The sequence below is a fragment of the Ciconia boyciana genome, chromosome 24, assembly GCF_034638445.1.
Source record: "Ciconia boyciana chromosome 24, ASM3463844v1, whole genome shotgun sequence".
In the NCBI taxonomy this organism is placed as follows: Eukaryota; Metazoa; Chordata; class Aves; order Ciconiiformes; family Ciconiidae; genus Ciconia; species Ciconia boyciana.
This window is the reverse complement of record NC_132957.1, coordinates 2297688-2322339: the sequence shown is the minus strand read 5'-3', so window position 1 is coordinate 2322339 and position 24652 is coordinate 2297688. Positions and strand designations below refer to the sequence as shown.

At 45.8% G+C, this 24652-nt stretch overlaps 1 protein-coding gene across 4 annotated transcripts in view; it reads right to left on the bottom strand.

Annotated features, from left to right (window-relative positions):
* RFX2 (regulatory factor X2) overlaps window positions 1-17039 on the bottom strand; it is a 60488-nt gene extending 43449 nt beyond the window's left edge. For 2 of the 4 annotated variants that reach the window (XM_072845514.1, XM_072845518.1), the window contains exon 1: window positions 16921-17039. The gene's annotated coding sequence lies outside the window, so the exon portion shown is untranslated. The remainder of the gene's footprint in view (window positions 1-16920) is intronic. The other 2 variants (XM_072845515.1, XM_072845523.1) reach the window with 2 other exon arrangements.
* Between the last annotated feature and the right edge of the window lie 7613 nt (window positions 17040-24652).

Sequence of the window (24652 nt, the reverse complement as noted above, 5' to 3'; positions counted from 1 at the left end):
GATCTCCAGACTGCTAGAGATACAGTCCTAAAGAGAAGGAAAAAGTTGCTTTGAGAGATTTTTTTTTTGCCCATTCCATCTCCAGAAACCATACAAAACTTTAACACCTCCCTTTGGCTAAAGCTTTCCAAGTTACACTTGAAAAACTGAAAAGGAAAAACAGATGGGGGCGGGGGAGTGGATAGAGATGATCTGACAGAGCTAAAATATCCATTAGCGGTAAATTCCACCATCTCCTCCCCCTCCCAGAAAACCGGACTGCATGGGTCAGATTCCACCCGCAAACCAAGAAACCAGCTCCAACCACATTCACTCAGCCCTTTTTATTCTCTTGCTTGTCTAACTGGCTGCTAGGCAACCTGAGCAGCATTGCTGCTCATATGCATTAAGTATTAACTATTATTTCATTCCTTCCCCCCTTTCTACAAAAAGGCAGCAACCTCAATTCATAGCAGACGGATCTTTTCCCAAAAGCAAATGCTGGCTAAACTAAGCTGGAAACAGAGTTAAAGCCGTGTAAGGGTTGAATATACCCAGTTTAGCTATAGGATGCTCTTGATGCAGGCACTATGGGATGCATAGGATTTCCAGCACCCAGCATTAGCCACCTACCCCAAGCACCCTCAAGAGGGGCTGAACCCATAATTTTTGGTGTATCAGGAAATGCAGCTACTCTAAGCCAACTTCTGGAGGTAACTGCCTCTGTGCTGCCTACGCAGGGAGTCTAAAATCCTGATTTAAGTTTAGTGCCCGGAGTGAAGCACTGCAGACATCCCCACTGCTCCTGCTGCATCCAGCCCTTGAACGGCGAGAGGCGTCCCTTCAGAGGCGGTAACTCCTGTGATCATAAAGCCCCGATTTTGCCAGGATGGGTCCCAAAGCTGTAAAGCAGGGGAGGCGGACAGCAGAAAGGATGCAGTTGCCCTGCCCAAGGGCAAGCTAAGGTAGAATTTGAGACTACGCAGTGTGCAAGGCTTTCTGCTCCCCTCACTCCTGTGAACCAGTTGTGCAAGTAGCATCGCCATCTTCGCCAAAGGCAACCCTTCCAGCAATTTCAGTAGACATTTTGCCTGAAGAAACAAAAATCAAAATTGGGACAGGACAAAAGAAAGCTGCAGCTGCTGGTGTTTAGAAATGGTAAGGATACTTCAGCTCAGCAAAGAAATTTAGCGACATATTCAGCTCCCCTTGAGAGCCGGGTCCTGAACTTTGGTGCCACTCCTGTATCCAAGGTAATTACCAGAACAACCCTTTACGACAGAGGAGGAAGGTGCTGCTAAGGACAAGAAGGCCTCAGGACAATAAATTTTTCACCTGTGGGAAGACGCCAAAGGCAGGAGAAGGAAGTGGCTGCACACTACTGCCCTGGGAGGAAAGGCTGCTGACAGGCAGAGCCCAGCACTCTTCCAGCCTAGTGACATTTTTGAGTAATTACAAAACCTTAAGATCCATTATAATGTTAATTTGCTGGCTAGTTGTTGTGGAGAAGTGTAATTACATGTTGTGTAGCTACGATGCAGACTGGAAGGAATGCTAAGAATGCCTCTACTCGCAAACTGAGCAAGAGCAGGAAGACCAGGAGCAGAGAGGAGCATCCACACACCTCTAGAGCCTGGGAAGGAGTCCAGATACAGAGCAGGTCCTGGTACCAGAAGGTCCTGGTATCAGACCCTCTCTGCAGATGCAGAAGGCCCCACTGCAGTTAAAACACGAGCTGCCAAGCAACGGCGATGTTCAGCCAAGCCACCAGCTAATGAGCAATGAGAACATCAGGCATGCTTTGCTTTACGTCTTTACACCCTCCTCCCCTACGCGTGCATTGGATCAGGGACTAGAAGGGCACCACTCTGTATCACACCTCACATTGCCATGTTCCAAACAAAGAAATTAGTATTTGCCTCAACTGAGAGCATCCTATTGATTTATGTCACCATCTTAATTCAAGTTTTCAGGCTAAATGTTTTCCATAATACAGGCCAGCCAGAAAATGTTTGGTTTTCAAATTATGAGACATTTCCTGGGTTGGGGCTGCACTCCTAAGCAACAATAGTGGGCTACAGCTGAGGATGACAAAACCTTTTAAAATTAAAACAAATCTCTTCATACACAATGACTCTGCCTATTTCACAATTAAGAGAAGCAATAATTGTGGTTTTTGTTTTGGGCTTTTTTAACACTAATCTCACAGCACATTTGGAACCAGAATCAGACATCATTTCATTTCTGAAACATACCTATTAAAAGGACTGCCAGATTTGATATAAATTTTCCTCCACAAAATAAATTGATTAAATGAAAACTAAATTGGAGTCCCTACAGCTTTGTAACAGTAAATTTCATGTAGCAGTTTTGTAATTTGCAGGTGGAAATACAGAAGAGTATTCATTTGCAGTTTATTGCAAGTACCTAGTTACTCTGCAAAATAATATTTTTAAGCTATCAATAGTATCTAAATTATTCAGGGATGGAAAAAACAAATCCATCTCCCCTAGAAAGGAAAGCCATCAGCTGCTGAGAACAAAGTAACTACCCTCCTAAGGCCAAATAATCAGCAAATACTAGTAGAAAAGTGCAACATCATTAGCAAAGAGAAAAGTTTTCTAGGAATATTCTTGCAGTCAAGAAGTATTTTGTACCAGAGCACATTTTATATGATACAGCATTTTACAAAGGAGCAGAAAAGGCAGAGTGAGAAGCAACGTCCTATGCATCACTGTCTTCTCCTGGGTGATTGCAGGGGACAGGGAATTGACCTGACAAATAAAGTGAGTGACCGCAAGGCTCAGCGGTTGGGCCACCTGCTTATTCTTTTTTTCACAGATATTTCAAATGGCAACAGTCTGCCACACTTGTTCGCTCAGGCAGACTTTAAATGGTGAGAGACCCCCCAGATGGGGCAAAGGATCATTCCTGTGCCTCTCCATCACCGAAGCGGCACGCACTGCGCCCTTGTGTTAGCTCCCCACGATAACCTGCACACTCTCGGTCCCTCATCAGAGTCGCCTAGATTTTAATTCTTAAATCATATGAATGAGATGGTGGCGGTGAGGGAGGAATCAGGCCTCTTCTGCCAGGTTCCTGGAGGAAGGTGGAACTCCCTTGGCCACCCACATGTTTACAGATTCACACAAAGAGCCTAATTAACAGTGCAAGGATTAACAACACTTGTTATTGTTACAAGCAAGGTCGACCTCCCTCACAGTGATACCACAGCTGAGTTGAGACTTGTATCAAAGCTGCAAAAACCAGGAACAGCTATTTTCTTTCTGGAACTAAGGAGATGCGAGGGTGTTATCTGAGCTCTAGCACCTGGACACCCATGCCTCCAGGAGCACCAGCTGAACATGCATATTTAAGCCTCCTCCAGAATTGCCTGAACCATCGACCCATTCTGGTTTTTGCAAAAAGCACAGTGCAAGAAACACTGAATTGCTCTGAACCATCAGCAGCAACTTTCCCCCCTTATTCTGCTGCAAAGAACAATGAAGATTTGTCATTACGTGAAGCAGAGGGAGATCAGTCTGAGACATTAAAAGCCAAGACCCTGCTCCTCTATGTGGGCTGTGAAGCTTTCAATGGATTTTTTCCGTAAGAGAGATTGCACGGGTGGCTTGATTAAATCACCTCAGACTGATTCTCCTGTCTGAGCTGCACAGCTTCAAAAGCATCAGAGGAATCAGTCAGCATTCAGATCTTGCAGTGGTATTGGGGATTCACTTTTTTTTTCTTTTTAAATTATGAATTGTTTAGCTATCGACCCATTACTGCTCTCTCTTAATTTTCCTTTTATTGACTGAATTGCATAAACCCATCTTTAAAAAGAAAGCCAGAAGACACCTGCTACGCTAATCTCCCCATTCCATAGGGTAAATCTCCTATTTGCAGCATTCTTCCCCAAACAGACAAAGAAGGAAAAAAAGACATTTATGAAGGGGAGAGAGGACAGGTCAAGGAGCATTTATTATGGATGGGTTTTGGCACCGTCAGATGAAACATCAGTTTATTCTGTTACTTGAAGTATTGGGACTGGGGTTTCTACAACATCCATACTTGACCCTTTCCTACTCCCTGACTCATAGGTCTCTCAAGGGCTATGATCTGTAGGTATTTATGAGCCAAATGTGCTTCAAACAACTTGAAGCATTTTAGAAAAAGCTTCTAATACCTCTGGAGAGCCTCAGTTCAGCAGGTAGCCAGTAAAGACCATTGCACTGCCAATTTTAAAAGAATAATTTGTTCTCTTGAAAAACAGTTAACCTTTTCAGTGGCTCCTTTATTTACCAAGAAGAGATTCGGCTGGGGAATAGAGGGAAGAGTTTCTTCAGCGCAGCCAGATGGAATTCCAAATCCAGACAGTTTAGTCAGGGAGCTAAGGGGAAGATGTCAAAACATGCTTTCCATTAACGTAATAGCAGAAAACACAACTGGTTTAAAATACTATATACAAACAACAACTACTGTTCTGCTAACAGAACCTTTGCCAATACGAGTGATTTTATAACCATAGTTAGCTTAAACCAACAGCAACAGAGTTGTAAGTCAGCAATATGGTATTTTATTCTTAAATACTTGCTTGGGATGCTACTTGACATCAGACTTCAGTCAAAATAAACTTTAGCAAATGATATGTTAAATGATCCCATCTGCCTGCTTCAAAGGCAAAAAAGTATATTTTGTTAATCCTGAATTTCCAGTTCAATCTTCCAGAACAGAAGGGTCAGTTTCTGTTCCTGCTTAGCATGTTGCAAATCAAGAGTGAATGCGTTTAGTTCAGTGGTATAGGTCAGAGGAGTACATACAATCAAGAGATTAACAGCAGTTTTTAAAAATCAAGTACAACATTAATTTTCTTCGCGGAGAAGTTCTACTTTCTGCAGATGGAGGGAAAAAAGAAAACACCATCATCTTCTCTGCATCTGCACTTACATTGCTCAGGCAAAAAGCACTCCAGTAGAAATAATGCACATTGTTCAGCTGAGCATTCACATTAAAAAAAAGAAAAAAATTGCATTCGCAGCCTTGATTTCCAGTTCCGCAAGTGTGTGCACACGTGTGTCCAAGGGAGAATGTTGTTTGTGCTTCTGCAGTGGGAAAACACCCACTGTTATTATAAACTCATAAAATGGCATCAGTACAGAGATTAGTTTACCTTCCAAAATAGATTTTCAGCACACAAAGGAATAACGCAGTCAACTTTCTGAACCCAGCTGAGTGTGATTTCTAGGGGGTGGAGAGAGGGGCAGACTTTTAAAATTAAAACCCTCTGTTCTTACATTACTGAACTGTATTATTGCATACCTTCTTTAACTGATCAGCAGATGCTACTGCTGATTTGGGGGAAAATCATACTTCCAGGGAACAGACAGTAGCTCAACCCTTACCTTAACTTTCTGATGCAAGAAAATTAGTAAAATTTTCATAAACCTGATAGAGAAAAAGGTATAAAAATTATTGCACAGAGGCCACAGGCTATCGGTTCTTACCAACTTTCAATTCACTATTAGCCTAGGATGGCTATAAGCCAGAAGTGTGAAGTAGAAATTAATCTGTAGACAATTTACTTTCCTCCAGCAGAAATACTGCATAATGTTCTGGCTAATCATGTAATTCAACCCTCATATATGAAGAAAGCAGTTAGAAATCAGGAGACGCATTCAAAATGTTCACTGTGCAACATTTTGTTGTCCAACATCAGAATATAAATTCAACCAAGTAGCTGCCAAAATGAAAGCTATCACAAAAATTCCTTACTGATAGACTAAGAAGAGACTCATCACCAAGGTATTAAGTAATTCTTCGGGGAACATGAATAAGAATTGCAATGTATGATGTATTAATTTAGTTATTTGGTGGCATTTAAGAGAAAAGCTTGAGTTTTAAGGACATGAGGTTAGAATACAGCTGGAAAAATTCAATACACGACATAAATTGTCTCTTGAAATGTGCAACAAAAGGGAGTGTCACTGAAACTATCCTGTGTTTCTCATCGGGTGCTGTGAACAGAGCAACATGGAACAACAGAGTTTAGCTCGTCTACAGTTCATCTTCCCAAATATTTTTGCTCCAAAATTCACTTTCTGAGAGCACTCTACACGTGTGTTCACTTGAATTGTAAAACAGCCTGAAGAATGATTGTAAAACAGTCAACAAATCCCCTAATCACTCTTTTCCCCAAAAGCATTTCTCTAATTAAATAATTTCTCCGGGGGTTGGTTGGTTGTTTTCCCTCTCTCAGTTTTTCAGGACCAAAGCCCGGCTCTGAGCATGGTTTCTGCATCTTCACCAGCTAGCACCCTGCAAAACTGTCAGCTGTCTGAAGAAGGGAGAGCAAACTGGGGGAGGAAAATCTGCCGAGTAGGTGCTTCTCCTGGAGGACCATTCCCATGCACATCCAGGGGAGCACAGAGAAGCCAGCAACTGCATCGAGTGCTTCTCTTAAGAGGACACAGAGCAGCCAGAGCCGTGCAGCACACATCCCCCTTCTCAGTGTCCAGAGGGTAAAGGCAAGTGTCTCTGCACACAGTATTCTGAGAGGGCATGAAGCACAGCGATAATCCTAGAATCATTTCGGTTGGAAAAGACCTTTAATAATGACACCATCCAAAAAAATGCATATGTAATTTTGATCAGTGATTAAAGCAGCAGTCACCTGAGGATTTCAAAGCACTTTGCAAATATTAATCCTTACAAGTCTACCCATCTCAACTTTCTGGCTCCTGGAAAAAAGGCAGGTATTGAATTTTTCCCTAATGGAAAATGGAAATGAAAGCACAGAGCAAATAAAGGAGGGTTTCCCAAACGGACTCAGAAGTACCAATAGATGTGGATTCTGGATCAGAAAAAGATGGGACTTGCTAGATCAGAGACTAACTTATGCCTCAGAGCACAGTCCCACAGGAGAGTACAGGGTGGCATGGAAACCCCAGCGAGGACTGGGTCCAGAGGCAAGGAGGTGCATCAGAAATGTGGAATAAACATCCTTCAGCATGGTGTACTCTTGGAACTACACTCTGTCATAATGTATACATATGTACGTATACAGGTATTTTTTATATAGATGTGTGTGTGTATATAAAAAAATAAAATATACATGTATCTCCCCATACAGAGATACAGATATAGCCGCAGGGCCTGCATAAAGACACAGAGAGATTTCATTGTGACAGACACACCCTCAGATGTTTTGATATTAAAATATCTCCTTTCAGTCCCCATCAAGGAAGTAATGCTTTTTACAAATGAGAGATGAAGACAGAGCTTGCATGGTACCTGTGGAGCTAAAGACAAAGCAATTTCCCTACAGGGCAACAGTAGGGGACTTAAAAATTCAATAAGGCAGATCATGTTTTTATGAGTGACTGCATCCATGAAAAAGATGCAGAAAAGTACCCGGTCCACCGTTTGTATTTAGGAGAGACTTGCCCTGCACTCCACTACCCAGCTCAGCTGTAATGAACCCTGACAATAGATACAGTGGAACAAACAGAAAGGCACTGCCTGGCCCATACTTGTGCATGCTCCGTCCTCACGCCCTGTTAAGAATCAGAATACTGACTCCCAAAAATCAACTCTAAAAATTAGGCGTTTGTAGCTTATTTATTAAGCACCAACATGATAGCTCGCACGTCATGCACTTCCTCTGTGAAGGCACGGAAGGGTGTTTGCTTTCAGTGAAGTTGATCTCTAAAAGGGTTATGTATCCCAAATAGCCTAAAGATCTTTTATTTGAAGGCACATCGGGCTCTTCCCTAGTAACGAAAGGCTGTGGCGACAGCCCTTCCCAACAGTACCGAGATGACGCAGCAGCAGCTGATGAGGCACCACACTGGAATGTCTTGGATGGGGACTGCAGAGGAGGTTTCTGTGACGGATAAAACACGTTGCCAGCACAAAATAATTAACCCTCAGCTTTGCTATAAAACAATCTCTGCTCTGCCTGTCCCATGAAACCACTGTGAACACGCTGGGGCACAGACTGGGCCCCACCGCACTGCTGTACCACACCCAGGATAACCGATTCTCAGGGTATGTCGGGGCTTCCTGGCACTGTAACAGCTCAAACATTCATGGTTTTAAACTGATATTAGCTAATAAGACTGAAAGAAGCTATTTCTACTCAGTGCCTCTACCTCAAGAAAGATTAAATAATGCACTGACTCAAAATTTCAGTAGCCAGGTAAACCTCCGGGAATACATAGTTTATTAAATGTTACAGAACTGTTGACTGCATTTTTTATCTAAAAACAAGTTGGGTTGTTTGTTTGGTTTTGGTGCTGGTTTTTTTAAAAGATTTTTAAGTTCTGAGCAGCATCTAGATTGAGAAGAATGAAAATGTGGAAAACAGCAGTGGTAAGAATCAAAAAGCACTTTTGCTGCTCCGGTATAATTTGAAAAATGAATTATCTGGCTTACAACTCCTTACCTTACACAATTATCTCTAGCGGTTGCAGCATACAAGACAATACTCTGAAATTTAAGTAAGTCCATTTATTAGCACAGCAAGCAGCAGTTCTGACCATCTAAGTGCTTCTTGCCTGCCAGCGGCTCCTATCTGGTGAATATTATCTGATCACGGTGTTGGGAGCAATCTTATGGAAACTACCATAATAAATGCTATTCCTAAAGGAAAACATCAACACCAGCAGATCTTTAGGCTAAGCCATGAGTAGGAACAGCCTTTGCTTTTGCAATGCCCAGCTCAAGTCGGAGTGCTGCAGGTTGTCAGCCTCAGCAGGTCAATGCAACAGAGCTGGTGCCTAAAACATGAAGGGTGAATTTTGTATTTATGGTTTGGGGGAAGGTAATTAATACAGAAAAATCTGCATTATGAGTTCAAACAACTGTGGAGGATGGGTAGCCTGCAGGCAAGCCCCAGTTTCTTCAAGGGTTTTAGGACCTGGGTGAGGGATATTTCACTTTTCTGGCAGGTGCAAGTCTTCTGAACAATGGTGCGCATATATCATATTAAGAAGAATAAATATTTGCTAGGAAGAAGGAAGCTCTGAAGATTAGCTTGGTGACCAGAAGCCATTATTTCTCTTATTATCTGTACCTATTAAAGAAAAATTTCCTCCCATGATTGGTCATTTAAGGTAATGAACATTTGAAAAGATCTGCATTTCATCTTCTTTTGGTGGGAAGGGGGTGGGGGGTTAAACAGCATATAAAATATTTTGTTTAAATGTAAGGACTGAAGATAAATTAGACAGAACTAGTCCCTGTGCACTTATTCACATATACCCCCACATTTCACAGCCCAGAGATAGATTTCAAGTTGTTTTTTTGACTGTACCATCCAAGACAGCTCGGGGGAGGAGAAAGAAGGAGAAAGATATCCTCGCACAGACCATCAAGGCGACAACACTGAGGAGCAGAGTACCTACAACACACTGAGAGGTTGGTCTTATCTCAGAACTTGCTTCCTCCCAGCTTTCTGCAAGCTTCGTCTTATCAGAGGCTATGCACAAATTCTCCTTAAAGCCCAAACAAGAAACACAGTCTGGGTAAGAGAAAATATGAGACTACCGCCTGCTTGCCAGAAAGGCCCCAGATCTGGCTGAACCAACTGGAATATCCAGCTCTGTGCAGAATCCGGCCGTCAGCCTCATTTCCCATGAGCCTCCCCTAGCTGCATGGAGATGGGCCATTTGTCCACCTAATCACACACATCTCCAGATGCCTCCTTGTGCTTCCCTTCTCCAGCGGTAGCCTCGGTTGCAGCAGACTGGAAAGGTCTGGCTAAGCAGTGAAGAACAGGCACGCTCACTTGCGGGAGGCAGCGATACCCCGCTTGGTAAGGACAGGCTGCCTTCTCCACCCTTCTCAGCAAAGCCCTGCTTTGACCAGGTGGAAACTCAGTTCTGTCCTCGGACACTGGTGAAACCCTCTGCCACCACGGCCATCAGGCGATGGGGAGAGGAATGCCATTTGCATTCGGAGTTACTGTCCCTGTGCCTGGTTAACCAGTCCCCCAGCCTTGTTTATACACCGAGTAAAGGACACTTAAGAAATCGTCTAATTGTGAAATTGTCCATTACCAGCCAGTAAAGCCCTCTGAACCCATCCTAGGCACAAGAAGCACTAATCCAGCCCACACATCATCAAGCACTGGTTCAGATCTCAGAGAAAGCCAAGTAGGGAAAAGAGAGAAAAAGGCCTTTTCATATGAGCTGATTATAGCTCCACTATGTCAGCATCCAGTCCTGCGAGCAACAAAACATGGGCAATTCTTTGTGCAAAAGCTATCATCAGATGCAACATGCTCAGATCATCTGGACTATGCCATTCTAGAAGACATAGGCACCCACCGTAAATAACCTTTCCAAATCAAGTGCGTAGAATAACTTCAACCAGTGCTGTATTCAGGCCATCACTGCATCGCAGTGTAGGGCTGCTGGATGTCTATACATGATAATAATAACAATTAAATGCTCGGTGCCCTGGTTTCTCTAATCACTGTAGCACTGTTTTAGAAAAAAAAAAAAAAGTCCTTCTAAAGCGTCCCACTGTCTACCTGCTCAGCTACACAAAGGCAGGCTAGTCTAACTCAAAGACTCGTAAAACCCAGTATATTTGCTACTCAAGGTAGACCAGGATCTTTACAGGCAGTTGCTCTGTGATTTCACGATGGTCTTACTAAGATCAGACAGTTCCTCAGCCAGTACCCCACCATTCACACACACACACTGCTAACTAAGAATACGAAACAGGTGACCCCTCTACCCAAAGCTGGCTATCTGTGGACGAACATGCCACATCAGAATTTTCTTTACACTCCCAATTATGCCCATAAATGTGAAGATTTAGGTTCCTTCTAAAATGTTGCCTTATCTAGCACAGGTAGGGGTATTACCTGTCAGCATGAGGTTCCTTTTTCTACAGCCTGCTGAACTCCCAGCATCCTAGATACCCTCCACCAGAGATTAGAGGAAATAGAATAACTAATATAATTCCCCAAACAAGGTGAATGTTTGATCAGCTGTGTGTTAAGCCAGAAATTATCCAGAATAGTTCCAGGGTTGTCATGGTGGCAATGGGATCTTAAGCTGATACTAAAGAAGAGTCTCACTATGACTAACTAGGTGGCAGCTAAGGAAATTGCTTATTATGCTTAGGTTGTTTGCTTATAATCATTCCACCCATGCCCTTTCCTTTCTCTCTTCTTCCCCTGATGTTTCTTGTCAGTCTTAGCTAGTGACATCTCCAAAAGAAGGAGCATCCTTAATTATGGGCTTAGTTCAGTGGGGCCCTCTGCCTTGCGTTAACCCCGAAGAACCACCAACCACATAATCCCAGACAAACTCCTGAATAACTGGTGCATCACTGCATAGATTCAGCATTGATTTCATCCTAGCGCTTCCCAATGAGTTGGGCACTTACAAAACTCAGCTATGGAGGCAGAGCCATCTTCCCTCACACCCAGATTCACTCATGCCATGTGGACTTCACAACAATTCAGCCGTCCATAACATGCCTGCCAAGGAGATGTGCACGTGTTTGCAGCACACGTCTGCTGGTGCCTACAAGCATGGGTTCAGTTCCTGATGGGAAAGGCAAAATGCATACTCCAAAGCTGTATGGGAGAAAAGTAAATCCAGCCATGAACCTCTTCTCTAGAATGGATGGGGAAAATATAATTTCATACACAAACATCTCCATCTGTGTACAACACCAAAAGGCACTTGGTGGCTAAGAGAGGAGGCAGCAGGACTGGAGGCAGGTCTCCTGCTGCTCCTGCATGCTCCCTGCCCCAAACCCTGGAGCTTGCTACTGCTGCATACCACAGTACAACCCAAGTCCTTTCCTATGAGGGCAGCTGAGCAGGCAACGTTTTGGAAACCCTGACCCGCACTGTGAATTTCTCACAGCAGAACAGCATCAGCTGGCAAGGGTGCAGAAAGGAAACACACCCCTTCGGCACCATGTAGCTGCAGTAGCAAAATTCACGGCATAGATGCAGCAAGCAACAGAAAAGTGCTTTCGTCAACTCAGCTTGGGCTGTCCCAAGAGGTGTGACGGGACAACTCCTGAAGAGCAGGTACTGATCTCCATGGAGAGATGCTGCTACACGCATCTTGGAGATGGTGCCATCCACAGACGACTTTCTTGCCTCCTGCTTTCGCTTCGTTTCTGGTTGTGTTCTGCATTTTCTTTGTAAGGACTAGAGACTGGAAAATAGAGATGCTCTGAAGAAGCCTGAGCATGACATCACTCTGCCACAGAAGACAGGGACGTGTCTCAAACTGCTGGTCTTCATCATAGCATACACACGGGTACCTGCTCTCATTTGTCCTCATACACATTCAGACACTCCTGCACATAAAGCCAGAGAAAAACCACCTCAAACAGAAAAAAAATTATTTGTGGAGACTGGACGGTCTCCACATCTCTCCACAATAATATGCATCAGTGAACTACATGATGCAGCAGCAAGGAATATCGCTGCAGTCAATGCAATTATTTCTTCTGTCAGCTTCTTGCTAGAGACACCGAGGATTTTCTTCAGCAGAGTATTGATTTGTGACAAGAAAACAAAGAATCTGATTTTTTTTTGCATTTGCTTTATAGAAAGTCATCATTGGCAGAGCATTCTGTGACCCGTTTCTTTGAAAGCAACTGCGAAGTTCAATTGTTAAACTCTTTCAAAGCTTCATCACTACGACACATTTGTACTATGCTGAGACTTCTCTGGCATTTATTAAGCTCAGAAAAAGAAATTCTTAATAGAAATCTAATTTAGGAAACCAAGCAAGCTTATCAATTGCCTTTAAATTACTTTTCAAATGCCTTCATTTGGCATTTCTACAGCTCTTAACTCCTGTGTAATACCAGATCAACAAAACAAAACAGTTTATAAAGTTCTGTTTGGGAGGACTCTTGCTTCTGTTGCAACTTAAAATACTCCCTGTAAATTTAATGCTGGATCCATACTGCTTAACGCCCCAGTGTCAGAAGTAAGAATATCATCGGAAGAGGAAGATTTTTGCATTCATTGACATGAAATCACATGTCTACACATCACTAAATCTTGTTTTAACAAGTCAGCTGAATTACACAAGTTTTAAACTTTTCTAGTCCTTCTGTTTTAGCTGAGTGAAATGCAAACATAGCCATCTTTCAGAAAAACATGACCCAGAGCTGAAGGTGGTGGGTTTCTTTTTTCCTTTCCCCCCTAACTGGAAACAGTTTGTGTACTGATGGGCACTGCAGTAATTGCCTCCATGCTTTCTATGTTAAGAAAAGTGATTTTCTGTAGGTAGTGCCCCATATGAAAAGATTCCTCTTTGTATTAATGGGTACATGGCTTGCGCTGAAGAAATGTCACGTTGTCTGTTTATGTATTTATGGCATAATTAGTTCATATGCTACTTAGGCAGAAACAGCCTAACATGAGAAAGCCAGCACATTCTTAGACAATAAGGTGGATTTGTGAGCGTTTGAACACAGGAATAAAGAACTGCCAGTCCAAATAAGACAAAATACCAAGTCTCAAAGCACAGATTACAGAAAGAAACCTTGCATACGTTTCAAATATCAGAAACATAATCCCGGATCACCGAGCTGCATGCACTGACACAGGGGGAGGTTAGGCACTCCTCTCTGCAGCACCCACGGCAAGCCCTGCCACACTGGTCCGGGCAGCACTTTGCTCCAGCTGGCGGGCGTCCAGACGTTCACTGCGCTGGCATTTGTTTCGAGGGAGGGAAAGAGGGGAAAACTTGGTTTAAATATAACTCGGCAGCCTCCAGCAGAAACTTTGGCTGAGAAGCCGAGTGGTAAGATACGCCTGTTGAATCAGCACTGCCCTCCCTGCGCTGTGACTCTGCACGCCGCAGGACGCTTTTAGCTCTAGAGTACTAAAACTGAACAAGGAAAATATGCTAGAATATGTTAAAACAGCTATGTTTACAGGCCTGCATTAAAAGCGAAAACATGTTGTGATTAAACGTAACAGCTGTCAATGCTCTGAGGTGTTACAAGCATGCGACTATTTAAAGACAATGACTGGCGCCTTCTATTTTACTGCGATCGAGCTAGGAAAAGCTACAGTTATTGACCACTGACTGAGGCTTTACATTTATGGCAGCCCTGAAGAAGTTGTCACAGAGAGGGTAACAAGTACAGAGGTGATTTTTAATGGCAATGAATACACTCAATTGGAGAATTTACCCCAACAGATAGCCAGGACACACAACATCAGTGGCACTGGCTGCTCATGTCTTCAACAATTATGGCCTTAAATCACCATTTCAGATTTACAAATGCAAAAATATACAGAAAGCATATCTTTAATGTAACTTCACATACATAACACATGATTTAACAGCTGCTCTCTCTAGACCACACTCAGCCTTAAGTCTTGAGATGGGCAACCCCTTCCCTCCCTCCCACCCCTGCTGCAGGGGACTCAATGGGACACATGCTGCCGAGTCCCTTGATGAAGATGGGCCTCCATTTATATGCCAAACCTATAAAGTTATATGCCTACAAAATGCTCTTTGAGAGGACAGATCTGATGCTAAGGGAGAATTTGCTGCACTGGGCCACGGCAACAGCACCCAGCGAGTTGCCTGCACATCTTACACCCTCTCCGGTTGCCGTAGCGCAGCATTGAGATTTCGCACTCGCTCAGACCCTTCCACAGCAAACAGAGCTGGCACGCAGGGCCCCAGGACAGGGACACAGTACTATGAGAGGAATTCATGAGATGCAAATGGCACAGCAGGGAAATGCAAAGCAGGGACTGTCTGTGGGAGTCCCATGTCTTGACAGACCTGGCTCTTGCATTCCTCTGTGGCAGCGGATGCTCTGTCGCCATCCACGAATGCATTGGGATCATTCCCGTTTTGCAGAAAGCAAGTGGGGACAAAGAAATTCCAGTTGTCAATCCCTCGCTTGCTTTTGTGTGCGCCTTCACCCTTAAGGCCAAGATCTTGCAGTTACCTGAGAACCCAGAGTCCGTTTGAAAAGATGAGTCTAAACCTCACCGGTACGGGAACAGCTTTGAGAACAGGGACTCTAAAGGCTTAAAACAAAAAAATGGAGCATGCCCACATCTGTGTACGGCGAAAGGCAAATGCAAAACATCTCACAAAACTCCAATGAATTCCATGTCCCTTGGGACAGCAATATTGAGAGGTAAAGAACCAGTTGGATGTGTTGGTTTTTTTAAAATACGAACTAAGACTTTTCAAAATGAAACAGTAAGTGTCACTGTCGGAGCCACCGCATCCCAGTCCTGACGTCGGATATCCAACACCCACAATTTGGTCCTACAAGTGTGGTTTTTTTCCTCACCTGACTTCAGCCATCAAATTTTCCTCATCCTAGACTCCCTCAACAGAGAAAGATACCTTTGGCGGCTGATTCAACACATCTTGAAATAGGTAACCATGAGAGGGCCTTCCGAGATACCTTCCCTTCCATATTGACTGCCTTCCGCTAGATGTGGAACTTTAAAATAAAACCTGAGATAAGACTGAATTCATCTTAATCTGACTGAAGCAAACTCACGCAGAAAGTCAAACAGCACAGGCAAAGAAGGAACCCCAGCCTTTGGGAGCTAAAGGTTTATATTTTGAGACTTTTTTTTTTTCTTTTTTTAAGCCAGCAATAATTACTCTCTATTCTCAAATGATTTGTAACAGAGATGGAGACTTGAAAAGTTGGGGCAGAAACAGATAAAAAAAAGCTTTGGCTAACAAATGAATCTGAAGCCGAGCTGGTCAGTTTAAGGATATTCCAAGCGCAAAAACATAAAGTAGATTTAATAAAATTATTATTTATTCCACTCTGCTCTTTAATTAGTAAGATTTGCTTCTTTCAATAGCAAAACCAAAAAAAGACTTTAGAGTAGTATCTAAGTCAAAGAATGGAAAGATTTTATCAGACTGCAGGAACTCACGCTTGAAATAGGCACATACACAAAATCCTGCTTTAACAGGAGATGAATCTTGTTTCACAACATACTTTATTCAAAACAAACAGGAGAAACCAAGTCAAGAATAGACGGCAGATGCTTAAAAATAGGTCTTATTGCAATTTTCACTCGTTCCTAAGACCAACTAGAAAGCAAGTGCTGGGATTTCAGAGCTCGGGCAATCTAAAGGGCTGAGCTGGAGTTGGATTCAACCCCCCACCCCCAGTAAGACTAGGAGGAGTGCCCCGGGGAAAACGGAGACGACACAAGAGGTATGCGAGCTTCTTCACAAGAAGGCAGAGGGGCTGGCTGGCCTCTGTCCCCTCTTCCCAACTCTCCCCAGGCACCTGCCAAGCTCACACCGCCGCGGGAGGCGCGGGGACGGAGCCCGCCGGGGTCCGTAGCCGCCGAGGTTTGTTCCGAACCAAACCTGATGCTCAGAGCAGGGAGTTAAAGGAAAAAAAAAAAACGAGCCGGGGAGAAGTTGGTTACCGCCGGAGGCATGCGGTCCCCCCGCCGGGGCCGCCACCGGCACCGCCACGCCGGAGGCGAGAGGGCGGTGTGGATGCCCGTTCCCCGGGCAGGGCGCGGAGCGGGGACGGCCGCGCTCCGGGCGGTGCCGCCGGGCAGCGGCACCGGGGGGGGGCTGGTGTCGCCTCCCCCGCTCCGCCCGGGCGCGACGCCGCTCCCAACTTTCCGGGGGCGGCGCGGGGAGCGCCCTCAGCCCCGGGCGGCACCGAGGGGCGGCGGTTCCCGGGGAAACGTTTCGAGGCGCGAAGCTTGCGGCCGGGACGGGGCGGAGGGCCGGGCCGGGCCGGGGGGGGTCCCCGCGTCCGCTGCCGCCCCCCGACCCCCGCGGAGGCCGCGAAGCGCTTCGCGCCCCCCCCCCCCATCCACCCCGCCGCGGGCCCCCTCAGCGGGCGGGACCCCTCAGCGGGCGGGACCCCCGCGGCCGGGCCCGCTGCCCCCCCCTCCCGGCGGGGCGCCGCGCCCCCGCTCACCTGCCCTCCCCGCCGGGCGCCGCGGGCTGCGCTGGGCTCCGGCCGCCGGGGCCGCGCGTTGCTCCCGTTGGCAAGTAACAGTCTCCAGGGCTACGGTCACTATGGCGCCTGGCGCCGGGTCTCGAGGCAACTGTTGCTACCCTCTCCCCTCACGTCACCGCCCGGCCCCGCCCACCCCGCCGCGGGGCGCCGCCGGCGGTTGGCGCGACGGCTGTCTGTCGGTGGAGGGGCGGGACGCGGCGGGGATGGGCCAATGGCGGCGGGGAGGGGGCGGGGCGGAGAGTTGGCGCGCGCTTTGGCGCTTCAGCGCGGGGCGGGGAGGGGGGCGCGGGGCCGCCGTGGGACGGTGCGGGCCCGCCCCGGGCACGGGTGGGCGTGGGGCGGCCGTGGGAGGGACGCGGGGAGGAGGTTGGCCGGGTGCGTGGCACGGGGCGCGGATGGGCACAAAGCAGCGATCCTGCGAGCGCCGCGCTTTGATACTGGAAAAAAAAAAGTTAATTTTTCCACCATTAAATATTAATACTTAATATTAAATATTAAAAAGTCCCCGTTGGCTCCTGGGCAACGGCACAAATCCGGTCCGCGCACGGGCGAGCTCGTGGTTTCTCCGAGTTGCCGCTGGTTTCTGCCTACCTGAGCTCCCAGTTCCCCATGACATCAAACCGTTTCCATAGCGACCGGCTGTGAAGTCACAACCAACAAGGGGGGGGGAGGGGAGCTGCTGGAGAAACAGGGGTCAGGGGTCCTGGTTCCGTGCAAATTTTAGAAATAGAAGTGAATGGCTGGGCAGCACCCTTACGCACAGGTACACGCTCCCGCTTCCCGCCCCGGCACGGGTGAAACGAGGCACCGGCAGCGCTCGGAGTTTGGTCAGGGGATGCCATGGATATGGACACAAGCAGCAGCAGCATCCCATGCCACAAAATTATCCGTCTAACAGCAAATGCTTCCTGATGGAGCGTCCGTCACAGGTTTTAAAGAACGAGCTAAGTCCACAAAATGCTGGGCTCGAACCCCAACGGCTGCAGCAGCGAGCGTGTTTTCTGGTGAGCTCCACGCAGAGCCGGAGCGAGTCCGGAGGAGACATCTGCCAGCTGCCGGCAACTCGGGAACGGCTCCCAGCACCCACGCCCAGCCAGAAAATGTGCAGAATCCGGCCACCCCGCTGATATATATATTTGCACACGTGCAGCATGATAAGGCTTTGGGATACGGCACCGGGGAAAACCCACATAGCACCTGCTGACGGGTGGGAAGATGTAACTGACGTTTTTATGTTGGCGGTGGAGAGAAAATGAAGCCTAAACTATAGTGTCTGGACACAGAGAACTGCAAAAGCAGCGGCTACATCGGCTCTACGCTTTCTCCCCTTAAATGAACATCGCTTGCGGTGAGAATCGGTGTTAACCAGCACGGACAGCCTCTGCCCTCCTGGAAGCGGTTCAGGCTGGAAACTCAGCAGATTTCAGGTGGAGTTTCCTTGAAATCCCTTCCCTGAGTGACCAGGAGAGACTCAAAAGATTGTGCTGTGTGAAGAAGGGGATTTGTAGCCTTAGGCTTACATCTCCAGTCTGGACATGACTGCCTGGCCTCGCCAGCAAGGCAGCGGCAGGTGTCCTGAATGCATGCAGACTAAAATCTGTCCATAAGGATGGCCTTTATTCCTTCATTTTGGGGGAAAAAACAGGGTTTTTGTAGTGGGTGTCACAAATTCTGCCCCTGCAGGGTTGGGATGCTCCTCTGGATACAGATTCCTATAAAAACAAATCAGCATGTACAAACCTTTCCAGATAGTTAAAGCAACTCCCTTGGAAATTAATATTAAGTAGTTGCAAGAACCCCAGCTCATGCTGAGCCATCTTGTCCTGGTCTTTTTTGCAAAGAACAGCCAAATTCTCTTGTTTTCTGGCATTTCATGCAGGCTGAGTCTTATGTCTGTCCCTAAGAAAGAGATGGTGAAGGAAACACTGACACTGCTCTTAATGTGATTTTTCTCTTTTTCACCTTGCATATGTAATAGGTGACAAATTTAAACATATTTGAAAGTTAAGACGGTTCCGTTGTTCAAATTCCAAGAGGTTTCTCTTTGCAACCAAAGGGTCTTGATAGTATAATGATGATGATGAACCTGGTCATGGCTTTGTGGTTAAGATCAAACACAGTTTTGCTCCTCAAGAAGAGATTATGAATGGAGGGATAGCTGTAAAAACAAGCGGGGCTGTGTCCTTCCTCTTATTGCGGGTAATTACATCTCCCACCAACACACATCAACCTCACTCCTTCGGAGCTGGCCTGATCCATACAGAGTTAACCCAGGCCTATATCCTGGCATTTCTTGTAAGTTTAAAATGACTGATAGATATGAGGTGGCTGAGACACTTGCTTTAATCACAGGAGAGGGAGGTGCTCTGCTCCCCACATCCTCTCCTGTTTATTTTAATTCTGGCACTAAGGGCTGCATAATGAAAACCAATACGTGCTCTAGGTCGGTCTCAGTTCTTCTCTATGGTTTTTGAAGGCAGGTGCTGCCAAGGAAAGCAGCATTTTTTTATAAAGCTTTATGGAATACTTTTGTTTGTGGGGTTTCTGTTGTTTTTTTTCCCCAGTTAAGCCCAGCAGAATCATCATGTGCGCTTTTCAATTGCTTCAAAAAATCCCCATCAGACAGTTCAAGATTTCAAGGATCACCTTATTGACATGCAATAAAAAGCTTTTATGATGTATTTTTCTGTAACGTTTTCTGAAAAGTATGTCCCAGCCTCAGCCAAGGAAGTGTGTGGAATTTGTACCCATGGAGACTCCAATAACACAGCGAGCTCCAAACGCCGCAGGATTATTAGTTTTCTTACCTAACATATCAGGAAAGGAGTTACTGGAAAAGGGAGAGACAGAGAGAAACTGACTGAATGAGGCAATATAAATCAGAGAGACCAGACTTGCTGGTTAGCATTTGGTCGGTCTGCAGATTCGGGGTTAGTATACCTGCTTTCGATAGCTTACTACGAGAGTTATACTGGAAAAATTCAGAGAGTTGTGTGTCTGAGCACCAAGGACGTGCTGGGTAAGATTTTGAGAAGCTCCAAAGAAAAACAGGTCGCTCTTTTAATGAGTTGTAGACCCTTAAGCCAAGGATATTTTAAAAGATCAACTTTTACGTGAGGGTGTCATTGCTTAATAAAGAGTAAAATAGAAAATAGAGATGGAATAGTTTTTGAGAAGTCATCTAATCCACATAAATATCCACCTTTACCATGGGAAATGGAGACCAGATTAATATATTTTTCTTAATAGCACATGCTGATGTGTTTGAAGGTTGTTCTCATTTCTTCCCTCAATCTCTTGTTTTCTAAATGAAACAACCCTCTGTTTTTTTCCGTAAGAAAAATCCAGGCCTTTCTTACAGAAGTGCTACGTAAATAGTTATTTTTGATCCTGCAATACTGTGGTCATTTATTCCTGCTCAAGCACCGTACTTTGCATTTGGCCATATGGAATTGCATCATGTTTATTTTGAGTCATCACTCAAATTTACTAACAGCTTAATGAAATCCTTCAGAAGTGCCTGCAAGTCCTTCCCAGTTTAGTATCACCTGCAACATGTTTCTGCAGATCTATTATCACTTTAGTTTTTACGGCACGACTCTCCACTGCACGGCATCTGTACCTCTGCAAAAGAAATGTAAAACACATTCGGATGTGCTCTTATTCTTTCTGAAGTGTCAATTATTGTATGAAACCCAAAGCAGAGGTTCCCTGTGTTGTTGTACCCTGCCAGCAATGTCCTGAAATTCTTGATAATGCCCAGCACACAACTTCGATAAAGTCCTACAAACCTTGGAAGTTAGCCAGTTCCCTCCTGGGATCCTGGGGAGTAATCACAGGGCTGTTAGTTTTAATCAGGGACCTGTCTGTCACCTCGTCTGTCAAGCTGATCACTGGAATTAATTTTTCCTTGTTTCTTGCAACCTGTTGCATAAGCCAGATCTCATCCCTCTCAGCCTCTACAGCATCAGGGTTGGTCTGGGGGAAGGAACCTTATTTAAGAAAGGTGCTGGTAAAGAAAGAGAAGAAACTAAGCCTGCTCGCAAAGGAGCAGGTTTGCTGCAGCTGTAACAGATACCCACAGGAGGGCACGTTCCTCAAAGCAAACTGGAATTCAGCTAAAATCCAATCCCGCTCAAAGGATCTGTTTGACTTGATTTCACTAAAGGGAGATTTTGACATAAACTAGTCTTTTGATGGAAGCAAATGCCCTGCAAGGGTAGTGGGATCCTTTGAAATTTCATGTTTATCTGTGAAAAATACCGTAGTTTTGGTTGCTGGTAATGAAACCTTAAATGAAGCTATTCCCTTAAATGAAGCTAAAACCCCCAAAAATTGCCTTTGGGGTTTTTTGCTTAAAAAAAAATAAATTACTTGTGTTCAGCCAGTTTTAATGGGGAGAATCCCTATTTTTATACAGGTACCGATCCACAAAGCACTTTCCTACCTGAAAGCTTTCTGTGTCACGTTCCCCCTGTCCGTGCTGTATTTTACTGCTGAGTGATCCCAGAGCATCTGGTGCACAATATAAGGAGCCTGAACTGGTGGCTCTCTGTGTCCATTCTACCAAGGTATAAGCAGCATCATCCCATGCAAGCTAAGAAGATTGTCTAAACTGCGATAACGGATCTTCTTTTAATATATCAGCAATAAAATTTAACTTAACAATTATTTTAAATTGTCATGCAGATGGCACAGGTTCTGTTTTTGTAAGCAGGTAGTTGCTCCAGAGAAGCACTTGAGAACAGAGTAAATCTCCATACCCGCTGCTCCTGAGGAAACTTCTTCAGGGGTACTGAAACAAACAGAAGCGATGGCTTTTCCTGCGTGGAGCTGCCGTGTCCCTCGAGCCCTGCAGCGTACCGATAATCCTGGGTGAGAGCCTGCTCCGACCTCGGCCCCAGGAGTGTTCTCTTCTGCATCATACATTTCTGAATTTGCTGCTGGTCAGACAACAACCCTCTTCGGTGCTTTTGGCTGGGCTTAAGAAGATAAATCTGTTGCGTGTGGCTGTGCCAAGGCCATGCTGGAATTTCCCAGTGGCATCGTAGCACCGGGATCCTCCTCTGCCCACGATCCTCTGATCCTCCTCTGATCCTCCTCTGCCTGATCTGATCCTCCTCTGATCTGATCTGATCCTCCTCTGCCCCCTCCACCACTGGGATCCTCCTCTTTCCTTCAGCAGGAAAGTGAAATCCAGGCTGTCGCTGCTGCAGTGTTACAGGATGCTCTGTCCTGTCCTGACAGCATACCAGAGCTCTGCTTTCCCTCCAGCCTTACCCAGCCTGAAAGCAAACAGGTGAGTGCTGAAGATGGGAGAATGAAGAAAGGGCGTTCAGCCCTTCCCTTGCCCTTTCTTCTGTCTCCCTTGGGTGGCAGCAAGTATCGCAACAGTCCCCGGCAAAGGCTTCCCGGCTTGCTGTTTTGAGGATGTGGACTTTGAAGAGGTTACTCCTCTCAAGCTCGTGTCTTCCCCCTAACAAGTTTTTAGCACAGCTAGAAACCCAAATGCTCTCTTCCCCCCACCCTGGAAATTTCCTTTCAGGAGAATTAAAGGACTAAGCATTTATCTGGAGTGTTATCTGTTTGGCTTGGCTGTAGCTGTCTGGAAATTCTGAAAAAAACACTGGGTACAGTCATGGAAAAAACAGTGTATGTGGGTGTTTGCGTGCCACTCCCTGCATACCCTTCCCAGCTCACAGAAGCTAGAGGAGGATGTATCCACAACTTGCATGTAATAAAAGACAGTCATATTGATACAACTAAATCAATATAGCTTATATCAACACAGCTTTTGTATGGAGGCAACATCTGTGTAATTAAACTCTCAATGACTGAATAGCCCTGGCGTAAGGTTTCAATGGAATTTCTGTACAATGCAGAACTACTTTTCTAGTGCGGTGAGTTTAAATGAGTCTCCCCGTTTCCCAGATAACCACAAGCACTACAAACAACGGGGAGGGACAGTAACCAGCAGCCTGGGAGGGAGTGACGGACAGGGTCAACAAGCAAAGGGCCTGGATGATGTGACGGGAAGGGATCACAAAATCAACAAACCAGCTTAAGCGGTGTCTCCTTCAGCACTTGCATGTGAGCAAAGAAGTGCTTATAAGGCACCGTCACAGGGAAATCCCCAAAACCATTTCTAGGAAGTCAACGTGCTGGGGTGCCTCTCTGAAGTGCCTGTGCAGTCATGCCGGCAGCACGGGGAATAAACGTGAGGAGGTGAAGACCTGCGTGCAGCTACAGGGCTTGCATCTGGTTGGGATCATGGAGATGTGGTGGGATGGCTCCCATGACCAGCGTGCTGCAATGGGGGGATACAGGCTCTTCAGGAAGGAGCTCATCTGGGGATGGGTGAGCCTTGTGTTTGCAGGTCCTGGTCCTCATGGGGGAGTTCAACTGTCCTGAGAGCTGTTGGAGGGATAGCACAGCAGGGCACAAGCAATCCAGGAGGTTCCTGGAGATCATCAATGAAACCTGCTAGGGCTAAGGCCCAGGAGGATCTAGTTTATATTTCCACATTTAGTCAGTGCAGCAATGTTCTCTGGGAGTGCAGAAAAAGAAACCCCAAACACAAAACCCTTACCTCCAAGCTGTTACAACCACTGCTTCCAAAAATGCACTGTGTGAATGCAGCTATGCTGGCAAAAACATCCTGTTTTGGGGTTCTTTTTTCTAGTTGATATTAGCAACAGGCAACTTCTGGTTGAAGATGTTACACCTTCATCAGTTTGTTGCCTCTTACTAGGTAGGGTTATTTTTCCCACATCTCTCCTGGAAGAGCAGCATGTGTGACCACTGCCCAGTGTGCAGCCATGCAGTCAGTCACTAGCTCAAACCACCTCCTTCTGTGGCTTACACTAAGGCTGTTTGCCTCCTAGGCATAGATATGCTGATGGAAAGATTACTGCCCTAAATTCACACCACCTTCTCGTGCATTTTGGAGGTGAATGTTACCAGCCGTGAAGGCGAGAAATGATCACTGAAATTACTATCAGGCAAAATCAACGACCCTAATTTAGACAAGCTATTCACGTGATTTAAGCTCTATCAGTTGCTTTTTGCCTGCCATGAGTTAGCAAACATTTTTGCATTGGCAAATCAACAGGGCTGATAATCAGCAGGTGTGGCTTGGGATGAGAACTTCACTCCTCATCTGCTGGATCTGACAGCGGTGCGATCGGCTGTTTACGATGCCTGATTCTGCACTCAGGTAGGTGGGAAGAGCTGTTGGGGTTCTGTACCAGTGGCCTGCTGGAAGCAGGATTGCGGCAAACAGCTTCAGCTGTATTTAAGGGACCTGTAGCTGAGTCTTTAAGGTTTTGATGGACAGGCTGTAGTGACCTGCCACGTCTGTCCTCACCCTTCCCTTCCAGCTCCCTGCCAAAAGCCATCATCTGCCCAGCGGTGCCAAGAGAAAGGTATGCGTGCTTTTGCTTTGGCCACCTCCATGCAAAACCTGGCTTTGTAGCCTCAACCAGCAGCAAAGTGAGTCTGAGCTGTGACACTGTGAACTGCAGCAGCTAAGGTAAAGGGGGAGCAATGAGAGGCAATAACTACTTCAACTGCTATAGCATGATTTCCTCAAGCCATCGGATGAGGGACAATTTTCTTCTACAAAAAAATCACTGTTGGGAATCGAGCTGCAGTGGCTGTATGGGCATAGCTGGCTGTCCTGTGGGATGGA